The sequence below is a fragment of the Sabethes cyaneus genome, chromosome 3 (genome assembly GCF_943734655.1).
Source record: "Sabethes cyaneus chromosome 3, idSabCyanKW18_F2, whole genome shotgun sequence".
Lineage (NCBI taxonomy): Eukaryota > Metazoa > Arthropoda > Insecta > Diptera > Culicidae > Sabethes > Sabethes cyaneus.
The window spans coordinates 219418948-219435743 of record NC_071355.1 but is presented as its reverse complement, the minus strand read 5'-3'; the positions used below and the strand labels follow the sequence as shown (position 1 = coordinate 219435743).

Genomic DNA, 16796 nt, shown 5'->3' with positions numbered 1-16796 from the left:
GGCACTTCGCCACATCGCATCGGAGATGACGATGCATTCCTGTGCTCCCCCCTATTTGCCTTCACCAGGAAATTTGATACGACTTTTCAAGCTAATGCTTATTACGCGCGACTGTATTATACGGATGTTCCGTGAGGTAGACATTCCACGCCGAGCTGGGTGTATATCATTAATTTAAAGCCCAATAATGAGTTTCGCCATGGAAGCTCGGGCAAAGAGCGCTGTAGGATGGAAAATGAGATTAAAATAACTCTTGACAGAAGCCGTGGAGTACGGAGTCATGAGTGGGGTGGAATTTGAAAGGAAATAAATAACATATCAAGTAAACAAAGGTTCGAGCGCTCGGTGCGCGTTCACCGGCAGCAAGGTGTCAATGGGGTCTTTGTAAGCGAGCTTGCAGGCAAATGGTCATTACAAAGGGGCAACGGTTGTTACATCAGAGATGGATTAAATTTCAAAGACAGGCCTGAGATTTGAGATGTCACACAACGGTGCATTAAAATATTTCATACCTACTTTTAGAGCTACTTCAATTCGATTGTACTGTAGTACCCTATTGGTAAAAAATTAAGCAAACCACTACTAGAGAAATAGAACATTTCAGTTTCTGAATACCATTCGACTGAACGTGCCTCGAGACAGGAAACCATCTTCATATTGGCGTCCTTATACGGACATCGGAATGCCGGAAAGCTTATCGTCCTATTCCAATCCAAAGCTCATCACTCACCGCAAATCCCCTTCGGTTCGATTTGCATTTCTAATTAATTAAACCTCGTATAAGCATTTCTATATAGTTAACAGTAACAGAAGCTACGAGCAGACGTTACCGGCGCCGATGAAGGAATGTTGCGGTGTGGGAGGAATTCGGTGGGATTCCACTAACTCCTACGCTCGCAGTGTCTGTAAGGGGTACGGATTGGATTGCGAAGCGCTTCGTGAATTTGCATCTTTTAACGTTTTTAATCCTCTCAACAGCATGTCGCTTTTTATTTTTCTGTTCGATTTTGAAAGCCTTCCCTTTGGGTGAACGGTCCTCCGCTCCACTCCACCGGAGGTTGGCACGGAGCACTAAATGGAAATCAGTAAAAATGTTTCATTCATAACTCTTTGCAATGAAGCCCACGCAGAAAGAACAACTGTGATTTGGGGATTGAAAACATTGTTGCCGGTTCGTGTTAAATAAATAACCTATGTCCGGGCTAACTAACTTAAAATTTCGTTTTCAGATTTTTTATTGAGGCAGACGGACAGCCCTTGCGGTTTTTTGTTGTTTCGCAGCTCTTTTGCATATTCAACGAAAATGAGCATCGAACTTAGCGTAGGAGGCTTCAGTCAGGTTTTGTCGTTTTAGCACGCAAATTAATAACGTTGATGCCAATGATACATATCAAGCAGGAGCTGGAATAAAACGAGTCAAATCTCCCATGAAAACTGCTACTATTGAATGTGGTTCACTTTCCTGTACAAATGATAGCGATAAATAAACAATTTGCTACCTTACAGTGCGCTGGGATATGATTGATTGGGTATCGAGTTGGTTGGTGAGAAATTAATTATAAATCCATTCGAACCAGCAGCGCAGTCCAGTTTCTCACACAATCGCTACGTCTGGTATGTGACAGTTCCTGATCGTACCGCAAAACGACAGTGCTGTGGTACATTCCCATAACATTCGATCCTACCCGCCGCCACCCCACAGCAACAGTCAGCAATTGCCATGTGACTGACGCATCGGAGCCAACTAGCAGCACGGAGGACGCTCGCTAACGATATGGGAACACGAGCATCCGTCGCCGTCGCCGTCGTCGTGATGTTCGGCTGAGCTGCTGAGCAACCTTTTTCAGGTTAATTAATTTATATCCGCATTTATCGAACGTGTTCGACAGTTAATCGCAATTAGTGTCTGTCTGAACCGGGTCATAGGCGTCACTGCTAGTATGGGAGCTTGGCAGCCTGGAATGTCTAACTCTTCTAGTTTCTTAAAAAGACAACGCAACAAAAAATAACTTATCTTATGCTCAGCTATCTTCGAAACATTGAAAGTTTCATCTGGTGAAATTAAAAATGGGTTAGAAATATCAGCGGACCGACATGACTGCCCTGAGGGATACCAGAACAGACGCTAAAAGTCGTCAAAAAACATCGATCGAAACCATCGTAAGAACAGTTTTAAGTGCTTATGGTTTCGATTAAACGGTTACGTAGCCACAGGTCATGCCATTCTCAATACAATATAATCAAAAGTATAGTACAAAAGTTAAAAAAAACAATAAGAAGCACCCGATCGCACGCCCAACTTTGCCAATAAAAGCTTTTTTAGGTCAAAATTCGCGTCGGAATTACCAACCAAATGTATGTCGAAACTGCTTTTTCTTCTTCTTTTTGGCTTTGGGATGATCGAAATGCTTTTTCACCTGTGTTTTTTGTTTTCGCACACAAACGATGAAAACGATTGTCCGTTTCATTATTATTCCATTCAGTTGTTTGGTTTCGATTAGTCAACCCCTGTTTAGTAGCAGCGGTGGAGTATCAATAGAGCAACAGAGACAGCGTGAACAAACCGCTGCGGCTAATCAGACGTTGAATGAGAAAACAATAATAAAAATATATTCACGAACTTGTGTATTGTTGCGAAATCTATTTGAGCCGTGTGACAACCATTGCATTGAACGTAATCGATAAAATACCCTGAGATATCCTAACAAAACTTTACTCTCCTCAAGCGTGTTTGACACTCGCGGCAAATCAATAACTGAGCCGTATCAATTGACACGAAAAAAAATCGATAATAGTTAATCCGCGCAACCGTACGCGTTTGATATGTTTTGGCATCGACGACGCCGACCGACGCACGGCGACCGACGTGAGGATAGGTTTGATATTTAAAATACTTTGGCATTGTGTCCATTTAATTGTCGTTTTCCGCTCTCCATGCCATGGCGGTCGGCAGAGCGAAGTGGTAGAGGAAACATTCCATGGTTATCTGGTTTTGTTGTGCAGAAATAGAAGTCGTCATATTTAACACACTAATAAATTGTGTGAGGAATTCTATCCAACCTAATCATACCGGCAGCAAGGCAGCAATGCGGGTTGAAGCGACGCACTTAAGCTAATAATAGATTGGTTTTCTGATTTTATAGTCATGGTTGTTCGAGAATTGCAATTGACACAGTCAATGTTGCATGAATCTATGCTATTTGGCTGCTGGAAGTAGATTTTATGTCGGCTTTATCATCCAAGAAAATGCAAATGTTGCAGTTTTTATTTGACTCTAATTTTAATCACATTGCATGTCAAATTGATTCTGATTTCTGTTTGATGAAAACCTAATACACTAGACATTAAAAAGTTGCAGTTTTCGAACGTCTAGTGATAATAAACGCAGTCAATTTTTTTGGTTAAAAATAAATTTCAATCATCATTATTTAATATTTCAAAGTATTTTCTGTTCTATTATTGCCTGTTTTGCCTGATTTTGTGTCACTTTTGTATTCGTTATTTAATTTTTTTCGGTGTTTGTGTGTCATATTAGTGTGATTTTTTATCCATATTTGTATCTTTTTGAATCAAATTTTAATATGTATAATTTTGACATAGAACTACGTATTACCGCAGGGTGTCATTCCATAATTTAGACTCTATTTACTGTCATGAAAATATGAACGATTTTGAACGCTAATAGCTCTACTAATTATAAATGGATATTCATGTTTTAGCTGCCGATCGACGATCTCGTCCCAACGAGATTTCTTACGACCGCGATTAAACCGAAACCAATTTGAAGTCTGTGTCAAAAAAGTGCGCCAGAAAACGTGACAAAACTCCCTCATCCCAACAAGATTTCTTACGACCGCGAATAAACCTAGGCCAATTTGATATCTGTGTTGAGGAAGTGCGCTACAGCGGTAGTTTTCAGTTACGATTTGATTCTATATATATGCGCAGCTTACATAAGAGAAGCATTGGGTTGTGGTAAGGATGTGCTACTGTTAAAAAGGAATAGAATTGGTAAATTGTTTTCAACGTGGGGTAAGGGTTGATAATGAAAACAATCTTTGATTGCTGTAAGGTAATAGGACAACAGTAATTTTGTTTTTGGTTTTGTTGAATTGTTTGCAAATACACATTTTCGCCGGGTAACTATGGCGTTTTCGAGTGGTTCAGTTTGGATATCTTTGTGCGTTAAGTGGAGGGACTGTACCTACAGATGTATACATTCAAAGTCGTTTGTGTAGTACGGTTGTGTTTTAAGATACAGAACCTTCTATTTTTTAACATTTTTTGTCTATTTTATATCATTTTTGTATGGTTTTGTTAGTTATATTTTTATCTTTTTGTATCACTTTAGTGTAATATTTATCTTATTTTTGTGTCACTCTCGAATGATTTTTCTGTAGTTTTTATATCATTTTCGTGGTAGTTTCTATGACATTTTTATATTGATTTTTGTATTGTTTTGTATCTTTTCCCTGTTATTTTATTGCCATTGTAGTAACACTTTTGTATAATTTTTAGCTATTCATGCCATTTTAAAATATTTTGCGTTAATTTTGTATCACTTTTGAGTAATTTTTATGTCACTTTTGCAGTTTATATAGTATATTACACAGGTCTGCAAAAAATAATTATTTTTCAGATGCATGAGATATTTTAGGTGAATTATATGCGTTTTGGGGTGCTGAATTCAAAACTGATTCCCGTTTTTCTCCATCACGTACCGATTTTTTGCAAATTATGCTTCTTATATGCAAAAATCACAAATAATATGGAAAAATTATTATCACAGACTCGTAATCAAAAACCAAAATAAGATCTTTTTCTATTATTTTCGTGAATTTTTACTTAATAAATACAGGAAAAATACTACTGGACTGAAATATTTTATCTTTACTATTTTTTTCTCTTCAACACAGGGTTATTGTACTCAGGTACGCTCACTTACACATACATATTCAACTGCAGTGCCCCACAGAAGCAAAATCTGTACAAAACATGTATGGAGCATTTGTAGAGCTGAATGTAATGTACAATTTTGCTGATTAAAGTAGTGCATTATTTTTTCATTTATAATAGAAACGGCCTTTAAACTTTGCTAAATAAATAGAACGTTTGTTTGTGCCAAGGATAAAATTGCAACACTATTACTGCATAAATACAAAAAATAATGAAGTACTCAGTTGAGAAAGATCATAGATTACATTCATTTCTACAAATGTTTCATACATAACTTTTACCGAATTTGCTTCTATAAGACAATACAGTCGTTTGAGCGGAAGTGGATGTATTTGAGCGCACCAAATCTGCTTTAAAATAATATTCTCCATAGTTTCTCCATCATATATGGGTTTCTTTCAAAATATGGAAGGGTTTACATTAATAAATACAATTCTGATGTAATAATTATTTTTTTATTGTAAATCACTACCGGGATATTTCTGCTTTCAAGATTATTCAACCAACCTACCAACTTTCAAGATTGTTCAACAAGTATTGCATGAAAACGTGACGTGTTGGACAATTTTTATTATTTTTCTAAATTCAGTGGACAAAAATCTATTGAAATCAGTTGAAAAATCCTACGCATTTTTTTTATGCAGACCTGTGTTATTTTATTGTCTCTTTTGTGACATTTCGCCATATTTGAAACTTTATTTAGGCCATTGCAAATCATTTTCAAAGTTTTTTTCACCCCTTTTGGAAATTGGCTTGAAAAATCGGGGGGCAAAAAAATAATTTGTAGGATATGAGTTAATTTTTTTTATAAAATCTATTGTCTGTGGGCTTTACAGCCTGAAAAACTCGAAAAGTGAGTGTACGAGTTGAGTTAACGGTTCTAGCACGAAAAAGAAATGTAAGTTCAAACAGCGGAATTTCCGAACCTCGGCCAAAAAAATTTTCTTCCGTTTTGTCTTTTTGTTAATCGATTTTTGCATGAAAAATAACAACGTATTTATTAAAAGCAAGAATAGATTTGGTTTTCACGTTTAAACTTTAAGTAAAAATGCCTAAAATCAATTTTTTTGCTCGATTAAGTTCTCTTTGTTCCCCCCCCCCTTCAGTGGCCCAACACCGGAGGGACAAAAACTTTTTTAAATATTTGTAATGGCCTTAATAATATTGTGAGTGTAATTTTTGCATCATTTTTGTATTATTTTTCTGTTAATTTTATATAATTTTGTGACAGTTTTGTATTGTTTTTTATTATATATGTTCCCTTAGTCGTCATTGTTGTATATTTTTGTGTCATGTATTTTAAACTTTATATCCTTATTGTTTAATATTTTCATCTTTTTGTTGGTTTTTGTTGAATCATATTTTACGTTTTTGGTGTCACTATTTTTATTTTTTGTGTAATTTTTGTATGATTTTTTATCATTTTTGTATTATTTTATGTCACTCTTATATACTTATTGTGTTGTGTTTTCCAATATTTTTATTTTTTTCTTCCAATTTTCTGTATCATTTTTTGCGAATTATCATTTTTATAGATAGAATATTCTACATATTATAGGAAAAGTACAATCTTGATATTTTTTAAATATGTTTCTGTGTCACTGGGTTGGAAAGTGTAAGTGTTTGTTCCTCGATAGTTTGTTCAGGAGTTAGGAATTTTTGAAAAAAAAACTGTCTCCGAAATAACTGTTTTGAGTCCACAACAACCACCTTGCCTCGGATAAGGAAGTAATCGTTAAGCGTACGCACCAGCTTGGGTTAGGTGAATATATTTAGTGTCAGCTTTGTGTAAAGCATGTGCGGACCGAGCTGTATTTCTAGTCACAAACCCCGATTTAGTCCACCTAGTGGTGAAAGGAACCTTTGTTATATCATCTTATATGTCATTTGATATGGGCATTTCTAGCTCAAATATTATTTTTGATTTGTATTTGAATTTGCAATTTTTATAAAACTGACAGAGAAAAATTCTATACGCATCACTTCGAACTAAATTCTTATATAAACTGTGTCTTAAGCTCATCCGTTATTATCCGTTATTCAGTTGTGAAATCTATAAATTAGCTATTAGAGTCAACTCATGCAACGTATCCGATAACCGTGTAATCGACCTTCACAGATTTGAACCAAATTTTGTCAGACTGTTCATTTTAGGCCAGAAAGCAAAAATCTTAAATTTGGTGACGATTGATATCCCCCACGATTAGTGGTAGTACGTAGTACCTCCTTTTTAAAAGGAAAGACCCATTTTGTCAAACTTTTTTATTTTCATTATAGATAAACATGGAAATATTAGGTTTAGAAAGAAACTATTTTCACATTTTCATATTCCAATTCCAATCGAAAAGAGTCGAGTAAAAAATGGCTTTATTTAGCGTTTTGAGCTGGAAGTGATCATATAGAAATCGACACGTCTTCGGAACTTAATCCAACTGTTTATTAACGCTATGCTTGTTATCATCCATATGTATCCTAGCAATAAACAATCTTCAGAATGAATTTAAACCTGTTAAATAACTTTGTAGAATATTTGAACGCAATGGAAACATCTTGTGCAAAATGTTGGAGCAGTATTGATTATAGAGTGGTTTCTTTGAACCAATCGTTAAATTTCGCAACCAGTAAGAGATAGATAGTTACTATATGCATCAAAGTTGCTTATTTGAGTGAGTTCTACAATTTTTGTGAAGACGCTATGTTTTTTGACGCGCTTGAAAAACAAAAATTTGTATCACACTATAACCGTGAATCCGCATTCACGGTCACCCTAAAAGTGTAAGAAAATGTGCTATATTTTATTAATAAACTGCTCCAAACAAACACTGGTTTAAAAATTACACATTTTTACTATATTATTCTGTTTTAGAGGTTTGGTCTCATTAAAGGTTTGGTCATTAAAGTTTTCTTGAATAAATTTCATCAATCATTTTCAAATATCTTTTGACCAGTAGAACCAATTCTTATGAAATTTGGCAGATACATTAACAGTGTTAAGACCTCTCGTTTAATACTAAAATAATTGAAACTAGATAAATTGTCTTGGTTAAAATCGCTATAAATTATTGTAAATTTTAACGTATAACTTTAAATGCTCAAAACTTTCAAAATAAAAGTCCAATCAAAAACAATTCAATAGTGATCTTTTCGGCTATATTATTACTCACGGAGTCCATTGCTTTGGTTTTTTAGTGGTTCAGGCTTGCAAAGCCCGCAACCAACCCCACAGTATCACCGGAGGGCCAACGTAGCTCGAAGGAGCCCTCCCTGTCAGCATACGACCTTGGTTTCCACCGGGGTTGGTTACCCGATCTCCACCGAAGTTGCTCGTATCCCGGCTGGTACCACGAGGAGATAGGGGTAGGAGTTGCTAGGTAAGAGGCTCTGAACCACTGTGGGGTCTATTTTATGCCCAGTGCACAAGGCACCGAAGGTACGCATTACCAAGCCGTTTACCAGCGGCTATAATACCTTTCAAATGAGACTAATACCGCATAAATCGGTTTGGCAATCACTGAGAAACAGGCGATAATTATTACATTGTCAAAACACATTTCTATGCATAACTTTTAAACTACGTGTTTGATTTCAATGAAACTTCCTGAAAATTTTTATGATAACAAGAGCTTTCATTTCGTACTGAGATCATTGAAATCGGTTGTGTGGTTACGGAGAAAATCGTGTCTCGTAGTTTTCACATTTTTGCTTATAACTTTTGAACAAAACATTGGACCACGAAACAATTCAATGGTGATGTACTAGGTAATAATACCTTCCAAATGAGCCTAATATTGCATAAATCGGTTCAGCCATATCCGAGAAACAGGCGATATAAAATGAGCAGCACACACACATATACACACAAACACACACAAACACACACAGACATTGCTCAGTTCGTCGAGCTCAATCGATTGGTATATGTGACTCGGCCCTCCGGGCCTCGGATTAACTTCATGTTTTTAGACCAATTTCTAAACCTTTGTTATATTCTATAACAAAGGTAAAACATGACAAATCCTGTCATAGGCTTGGTCCAGAGTCCAGACCCATTCAAAGAATTTCACTGTCATCGCCAATTTCTACTAACAAAACTGGTCATCAAAGGCTTCATTAATTCTTAACTCTTATTAGAAAGAATATAGAACTTTTTATGCATGTCTTATTTGTTTCAATTCCATTGATCATTCATCCATCAGGTTGAACGTATTTAACATTCTAGCCAAGCGCGTCTAGCCGGATGCGTAGTTGTACAAAGAGCCAGGCGTCCTCAAGGATGAGTAACTTCAATGCGTAGAAACGGCGAACTCGGACCGGATTTTCCAACCGGAAGTGCCAATTTAGCAACAATTTTGGGGAAGAACGTCGTCAATCACAGCTTGTTTCCTTATAGGTGGTGCGAAAAATATTCACGATACAAAGTAGTCGTTGCTGTAAATTTGACCTCAAGGGCAGCTTTTTCCCCCCGCATTCTCAGTTGATCAGTTGATATTCATCCGCACAATCTCATCAGCATGAAAAATTGCTTCCAAAGGCAGATGGAATCAGCAACTATTTACTTCGGCGAAGAAACTACCGCGCGCAGGCAGACTCGCTGGAATTTTGAGGCCATCGTAAGAAAGGTCAAAATTCCTTCCATACTTTGTGGTAAATGAACTGAATATTTTCGCTTCGTTTCTTCCTCCAATTCTGCCTCCGAGGCGTAAACGTGTCCATGTCTGTGTTGCTGTTGTTATTTTTATTGCAGTTAAGACTAGCTCGCGACATCAACATCGCGCGTTCGGTTGATCCCACGCGGGTTACTTTGGGCCGAACCAGATCCCGGTCAGGGGTTTGTATACTGTAACTCTGTAGTACAAGTAAATAAATGAGGAAAAAATGTAATTATCACTAGATCTCTCTGGTGAGTTTTTTTTTTTTGTTGTTTTCTGTGTTCCCTGCTATAGCAAAAGGGAGATTCCTCATTTTCCGTCCCATTCGAGGCATTTCTCTGTGTCCGAAACATGGAGGCCACGCGGTACCCTCCACTGTATTTACACGCTGCTGATGACGCCGGCAGTTCGTAATAGCAAAGAAGCGTTGTTTTAGTGGAGCGCGATTAAGCGCGCGCCTTCGTTTTGTTTGAGTTTACTCGTATAAGAAGGCACACACAGAGACCGATTTGAAGGCCAGCCGCATTCCAGAGCATGTTGTTCTCCGGTCGGTCTCTTCACTGGTTTGCAGCTGCCTCGCTCGCTCTCTCTCTCTCTCCCTCGCTCACTCTCTCACTCTCGGTCTCACTCGCTCTGCGGTCGACGGAAGGATTTGCTCTTCGGGACGAGTGGCTCACACGGCACGGTTTGCTCTCACAAGGTTTTCCTACCAGAAGCGAAGCGGTTCGGTTCGAAGCTTACTCCGGTGATGTGCGATCGGAATACTACGAAGTTTGGGTGTTTTGCGTGAAAAATTGACTGGTTGATTTAAGTTAAACGTTTTGTAATAAAAGAAAGAAAAAACAGTTCAAGTTTGTGAATAATTGAAAATAGTGTTCATTCCACCATAAACTAGCAGTTAAACAAAAATGTAAGTGAAAAGATAACACCGTAATAGGCAAGATAAGCAATGTGTGATTTCAAATGTTCAGCGAAGTGATCCCTAGGTCTACAAATTGTGTCCGATTTTAATTGAGGAAAAAAAATAAAACGCTAAGAAAATCCTACCTAGAAGTTAGAAGATGTTTCATGACACAAATAATGAGTGCTTTTTACCTGCAGCAATCGTTAAAAGTACTGACCAGAACATTGAACGAAAAATTGTGAGAGTCAATCAGACTGTGCAGTGTGTAGAAAAGATCAACGTGATTGTACGCTCATTCAAACATTGCATTCCAATTGTCCACTCTGATCTTACCGATAGAATAACGTACAATTTCTCAACACCTGGGGTTTTTTTCCTCGACTGCAGCCAATCACCGTCATCGATTATAGCGATCCACTTTGACGCGAGGATAAATCTTACCAAAGAAGAAACAGAAACGCATTCCATTCCCGAATGAGAAGAAACAGACGAAAAGGTTCAATAAAAATTGGTTGCTTGCTCGTTTGCCCCGAAGAGGAGGCATTTAAACGCACGCAAGAGACTTGGCCTAGTGTTTTCTGTGTATTCATTTGAAGATTGAAAATGGAGGACTCCTGCCGTGTCAAGCTGTTTCATCTGGTGTTACGTGTCGATCATACAAACCGAAGCTTTCGTGATGTTCTAAGAGCATAATCTAGTGATTTAGGGCGATGGCGATTGGCTGGGAGTGACGTTAAAAAAAATAAAGTGCCAACAAATAATATACTGCTTCAAGGTTCGAAACTTCATTATTCGGATCCTATTGGGATAAGTGCATTTATGAGCACGGTAGAGTTGTAAGCGATTCAACCATCTGGTACCACCACTAGGCGTTACCAGTGTAATACCGGGAGCTGTGCAGCGCATAAAAAACAACTCCATAAAACGGTTACGACGACACAGGCATCGTGCTTTTGCTTCGTTTTAACCCTAGCGGGGTTATGCTGCTGCTGCTGCTTCTGCTGCTACCTACCGACCGTCGCGTTGCGCCGTCTTTCTCGAACAGTAGTGTAGTGGCAACATTCACAGTGAAAATCAGCATCAGCAGCATCATCATCGCCGGATTCTTCGCCGCTCTGTCAGCTCAGTGTTGTGCACACTTTCACGACTAGCGTCGCGTTTCGCTTAGAGCAACCTGTCGAGCATCGAGCATGTGCTGCAGTTGCAACATGGTGGTGCACTCTCCGAACTCCGAAGCAGACGTTCAACGTGGTTCAACCTGCACGGGAATTAATCGCTTTGTTGCGGTTGACTCTGATTGAACTTGTTTTAGTGATGGTTTTTTTTTTCTTTTGACGTAGGGCTCCGGCTTACTTAACCTTGTGTAGAAAACTTGTGCTGGCTGCACCTTTGGGGTCAGTTTGACCTCAAAATTCAAATTCCTATATCTCTGCAAAAACTTAACGGATTTTATGATTTGTAGATGTTTTAGAAAAGTAATCAGTGAACTGAATGATACACTTATAAATGGCGGCTTGGATGAGTTAACTTTATACCAGAAGGGGCTGTTGGAAAAATTGATCGAAAAAATGGGATAACTTTCACATTTTTTACGTTTATACCACAAAATGCTTACCACCTAGAACGGTACTTCCTTCTACAACAATATTCGGGAGCATAAGATCTTCAAATTTGACAGGATTTGCTCGCAGGGTGGCGTAAATATGTAAAATTATGCCTTAAATTTAAGAGTTCTAGTAGGTTTACGGTGAAATTTTTACTGGACAATTATCGTAAATGTTTTAAAACCCCGGAAAATCGACGCACCAAACTTTGTTGTTGGGCATTAATTTAGGAAAACGGCAAAACTTTCGATAATTGACGGTGTCTGAGTATGATAGAGGAGTCATTTTTAGGTTCCGGGCATGACGTAAATTATTTTTTTCATAAAACTATCTGTCATCAGTTTTCCCAGAAAACTAATGGAAATCTAATGGAAAGTTTTCGGTGTTTTCGAACATCGCTTATTCCAAATGTTCATATCTATCGCAGCAAACATCGTAGAACACACTTTTTCTTAATAAATGCTATCAAATTTTCTCAGCAATCCGTAAAAAATATCGGGAAATAGTGTATTATAAAATTGTCTACAGCAGTGTCTCCCAAAGGGGGTTTGCGAGACCTTCAGAGGATCGCCAAAAATTTAGCTCACAAAAAATGGTATATAGTTTTTGGTGAATCTAAAAGAGTTGGGAACCACTGGTCTACAGTAAAAAAACTTTTTTTTTAATATTTCAAATTCTACTGAGAAGCTAAAAAATCTTTTGATTTTGCCCAAAAAATTAAAGACTTTCTCTGGTGGTAAAATGTGTAAAATTTTGTAAGAAACTTTTTCAGATAATCCTCCTAAATTGCACAGAAAAATTATTTGCATTTTCCTGAAAAAGATGTTCGTTCTTGGTACAAGATTTATGAATATTTGAAATAAGCATGTTCAGGAAAAGTTGATTCTTTTCGTCCTTAACTTAATAAAAAAATATTTATGTTGCTAAAACAGAATTAAGAAAACCAGATTTTTTCCACTACATTCCGCATAGTTTTTCTGGCTATTTAGAACCAGATAATATTTTTCATAAATTACCGTAGGCGCTCCTAATTCTGCGTACCTCATATTTTCATTAAAAATGATAACATTCAATAACAATTTGGACGTTTGAACGAAAATGTGGGGTGCGCAGAATTGGGCGCGCTTACGGTATTTAGAAAATTTGCATATATATTCCAGGGCTCTGTAGCTGCATTATTACAAAGTCTCCATTGACGAAGGAATTGTCGTGGGTAGGAATCTCAGCGCTGGCGTACTCAGACTGGAGCACACTGGAACACGTGCCCCGTCTTCTGTGTAAATTTATTTTAGAAAAATTCCTAAATGTGTCACTACGAAGTGCTAAGATTTCAATTCAACAGCCCACTATTCTTGCGATAAATAGGCTGACTGCGTAAAAAATCCATTCAAATTTTAATTCTGATTCAAATCGGATTTCAATCGTAATTTCAAATTGAATATGCAAGCCAATTTCAAGACAAACTTTAAGCAAAAACTCAAATTCCGTTTTAAATCCTGTTTCATATCATAGTTCAAGTCCAATTTCAATCTCAAGTCTAACTTACAGTTCAATATTAAGGGAGACTTCTGGTCTAAATTAGTCCAAATCAACTTCTGGTTGAATATTAAAGTAAAGATTTCGGTTTAAATTGGTATAAAATTATGTCCAACTTCATGTCAATGAAAAGCCCAATTTCACGTGCAATTTCAAGCTCAATTTTAAGAAATTTTCCAGTTCAATTTTACGTCCACTTTTAAGCCTAATTTAATTTCGATATCAAGTTCAACATTGAGATCAATTTCAAGTTCAATTTAGTATTAATTTGAAATTCCATTCAAGTCTTATTTAAAATTTAATTTCAAGTCTCTTTTCAAGTCCAGTTTTATGTCTTATTTGAAGTCCAATTTTAAGTATAATTTCAGGTTTACTTGGCAGTCCCATTTCAGTGCCCAATTTGTGTCCAATGTCCACTTAGTCCACTTTTTAGTCCAATTTTATGGCTAATTTCAAGTAAAATTTCGTATTTATTTTCAAGTCAAATACTTCAGGTCCAATTTTAGGATCAATGTTAAGTGCAACTTCAAGTCCAATTTAACTCCCATATCAAGACCAAGTTCATGTCCCTTTTCAAGTCCCATTTAATGTCTGATTTCAATTCATATTTCAAGTCTAAATTTAAGTCCAATTTTGGGTTCAATTTATATCCAAATTATAATCTAATGTTAAGTCCATTTTGATGTTTAATTTTAAATTTCGCTTCAAGTTCGCAGTGGGGCCCAAACTGGGACACGTGTCCCATTTTTTCTATTAAATTTAATGTAAAAAATGGTGCTGTAACCCAGAAATTCGGTGTTTTTAGTATGTTTGGCTGAAATTTTTGCGCTAAAGGAAACAAAATTATATAAAAATAGATCCGCTAAAACATGCTTCTGTTTATGGCTGGGCATTAGAGTGTCCCAAAATAGCACTATGTCAGAAAATCCCGGGGGCTCACCCCTCGAATAATAGCTTAGGGTGCCACAACAAAACTTTTATATGGTTTCAACATTGGTTGACGCGATTTAGAGGTCGCACTTTGGAGTTTTATGAAAAATTGGCATTTTTCAGGAGTAAATTCAAAAAAATATTTTTAGAAATGTTAAAACAGGTGAAATGAGGTACTTAACTATTTTTTCACAATCATTGAGATCTGATACGTTCGTGTCAATCAATGTTGACGCTATATAAAAGTTTTGTTGTGGCACCCTAAGCTATCAGTTGAGGGGTGAGCCCCCGGCTTTTGGGAAACTCTGGGCATGCCAGTGAATCTCCAGCAGAATCAAGTCAAGTGAGTTGAGCATGGGTTGATTCTCAGGCCCCCAAATTACCCTTCCTTGTAGGTTAACCCGTTGAAACCTCTTGATAGCACAAAAAAGATCACTCTTATAGTTAAGAATACTGGGTAAAGAGGGGACCCAACCATTACACTATGGGCAGAAACGAGCCAAAAAACGGACGCAATTCAGAAACGGCCATCCAGCTTTCAAAATATAAGTTATGTTATGTAAAATTTTCCGACAAATTCGATTTGTAAACGGAAAATGTCCCATTTTGATAATTTTCCCCTGATTTTAACAATAATTACACTTATTGGACTACACCAACCAAATTTTGTGAAAACAAAACTTAAAAACGTAATTAATTTGTTTAAAGAAGGCCGCAGTATTGAATAGGGTCTATTCCATTTGGGTTGGACCACATTAATTTTTTCGGTTGAGTTTTTTTCGTTTTTGAGTTTTGTTTTCTCAAAGTCGTGCTGGATGTAGTTCAATAAGTGTAAATATTCTTAAACATAGGAGAAAATTCGCAAAATAGGACACTTCCAGATAACACACAGGAAAGAAATGGACACCACTTATATTTTATCAGCTGGTCGGTCGTTTCTGAATTGCGTCCTTTTTTGGCTCGTTTCTACCATTAGTAGTGCGTTGCCAGGGCAGCTGTAACTGGAAAGGAACTGATTAGGAGAGGTCGAGGAACGACAGATTATAGTAGAGCAAGCTTGAAAGGAATTGTCAACCCGGCAACCACAAGCACGCAAAACTCAATTTATTATTGTTACACACTCAATAGCGATTATAGCCATAAGAAATGCAGTACAGAATACAGTTCTACAAAGAGAATTTTTGAATTAAGCGATGTTCGAAAAAATTGGAAAATTAACATTTGAATTTTCGGGGAAAAATAATGATCTCGAATTTTTTTAATGTCGTATTTTTTTACACATGAAAAAAGCATAAATTAAAATAATTTAATCTACACTGATCTAAATGCTGCTGCGTTCATCCATATTGACCATTAATAACTATTTCAAAGCTTACCAGCTCGGCGCATCCCAGAAATTTACTGAATGGCTCAACTCATACTTATTCAATAAAGGTACGGCTACGTACGCAGCTTGCTTCCTGCAACTCATCTCATTTAATAACTCCTCAGGAGTTTCCCATGGAAGGAACTTGTGATCTACTCTATTTGTGTAAGCTTTGCTACTTGAAAATGGTTGCAAGTTGTTGTATAATAACGATTATATTCGACGATATTTTATTCGGTAGTTCGCTCTGTTGATGATTGTAACCGGCTTCAAAAATACTTGGAAAGGTTTGGTGATTAATCCGTCCATGCTCTACATCATTTTAACAAAGCTATCTTTAAATATTTTGTCACTAAATTCAGAATCTTTCCCGAAAATCTTTTCTGAGTTCATAATTCCCGAAGACCGACTCGGCTCTTTTAGATAGTTTTGTCCAATTACTGAAATTTGCTTTAAACATGTCCATGACCATGACCATTTTAGTGAATTTTGCGTTGCTAAAAATGACGTAGACTTTAGAGAGACTAAGACTGATCTGGTCTATAATTACCCTCTGAAAACGTTTATTTGGAGCCCTTGCTATTTTTTTTCAATCTGAATAACCAAATCCTATGGATAATCGAGACATTCTTCGAGTTGCTCTTCTGACTGTACCGCCTCAACGCCCTTTTTTTCACCCGGATAATCGAGTCCGACCTGTATTGCTGAAATGAGCATAGCTTCGCCTGTTGTATTTATAAAGCTACAAGGTTGCTATACCGTTGAAAGAAAACAGAGAGCTCTTTTACTACCAACGGAAAAGCAGCTCCATAAAGTAGCAATTTTTAAAGCTAAAGCAATACTTACTTTAG

The 16796-nt window shown here is 37.0% G+C and overlaps 1 protein-coding gene across 2 annotated transcripts in view; it reads left to right on the top strand.

Moving 5' to 3' along the window:
* LOC128741156 (protein expanded) overlaps positions 1-16796 on the top strand; it is a 96324-nt gene that overhangs the window by 54714 nt on the left and 24814 nt on the right. Inside the window, exon 1 of one of the 2 annotated variants that reach the window (XM_053836762.1) lies at positions 10368-10515. The exons of the other annotated variant lie outside the window; for it this stretch is intronic. The gene's annotated coding sequence lies outside the window, so the exon portion shown is untranslated. Of the gene's footprint in view, positions 1-10367; positions 10516-16796 lie in introns of those variants that run through there. 2 annotated transcript variants of the gene reach the window in all.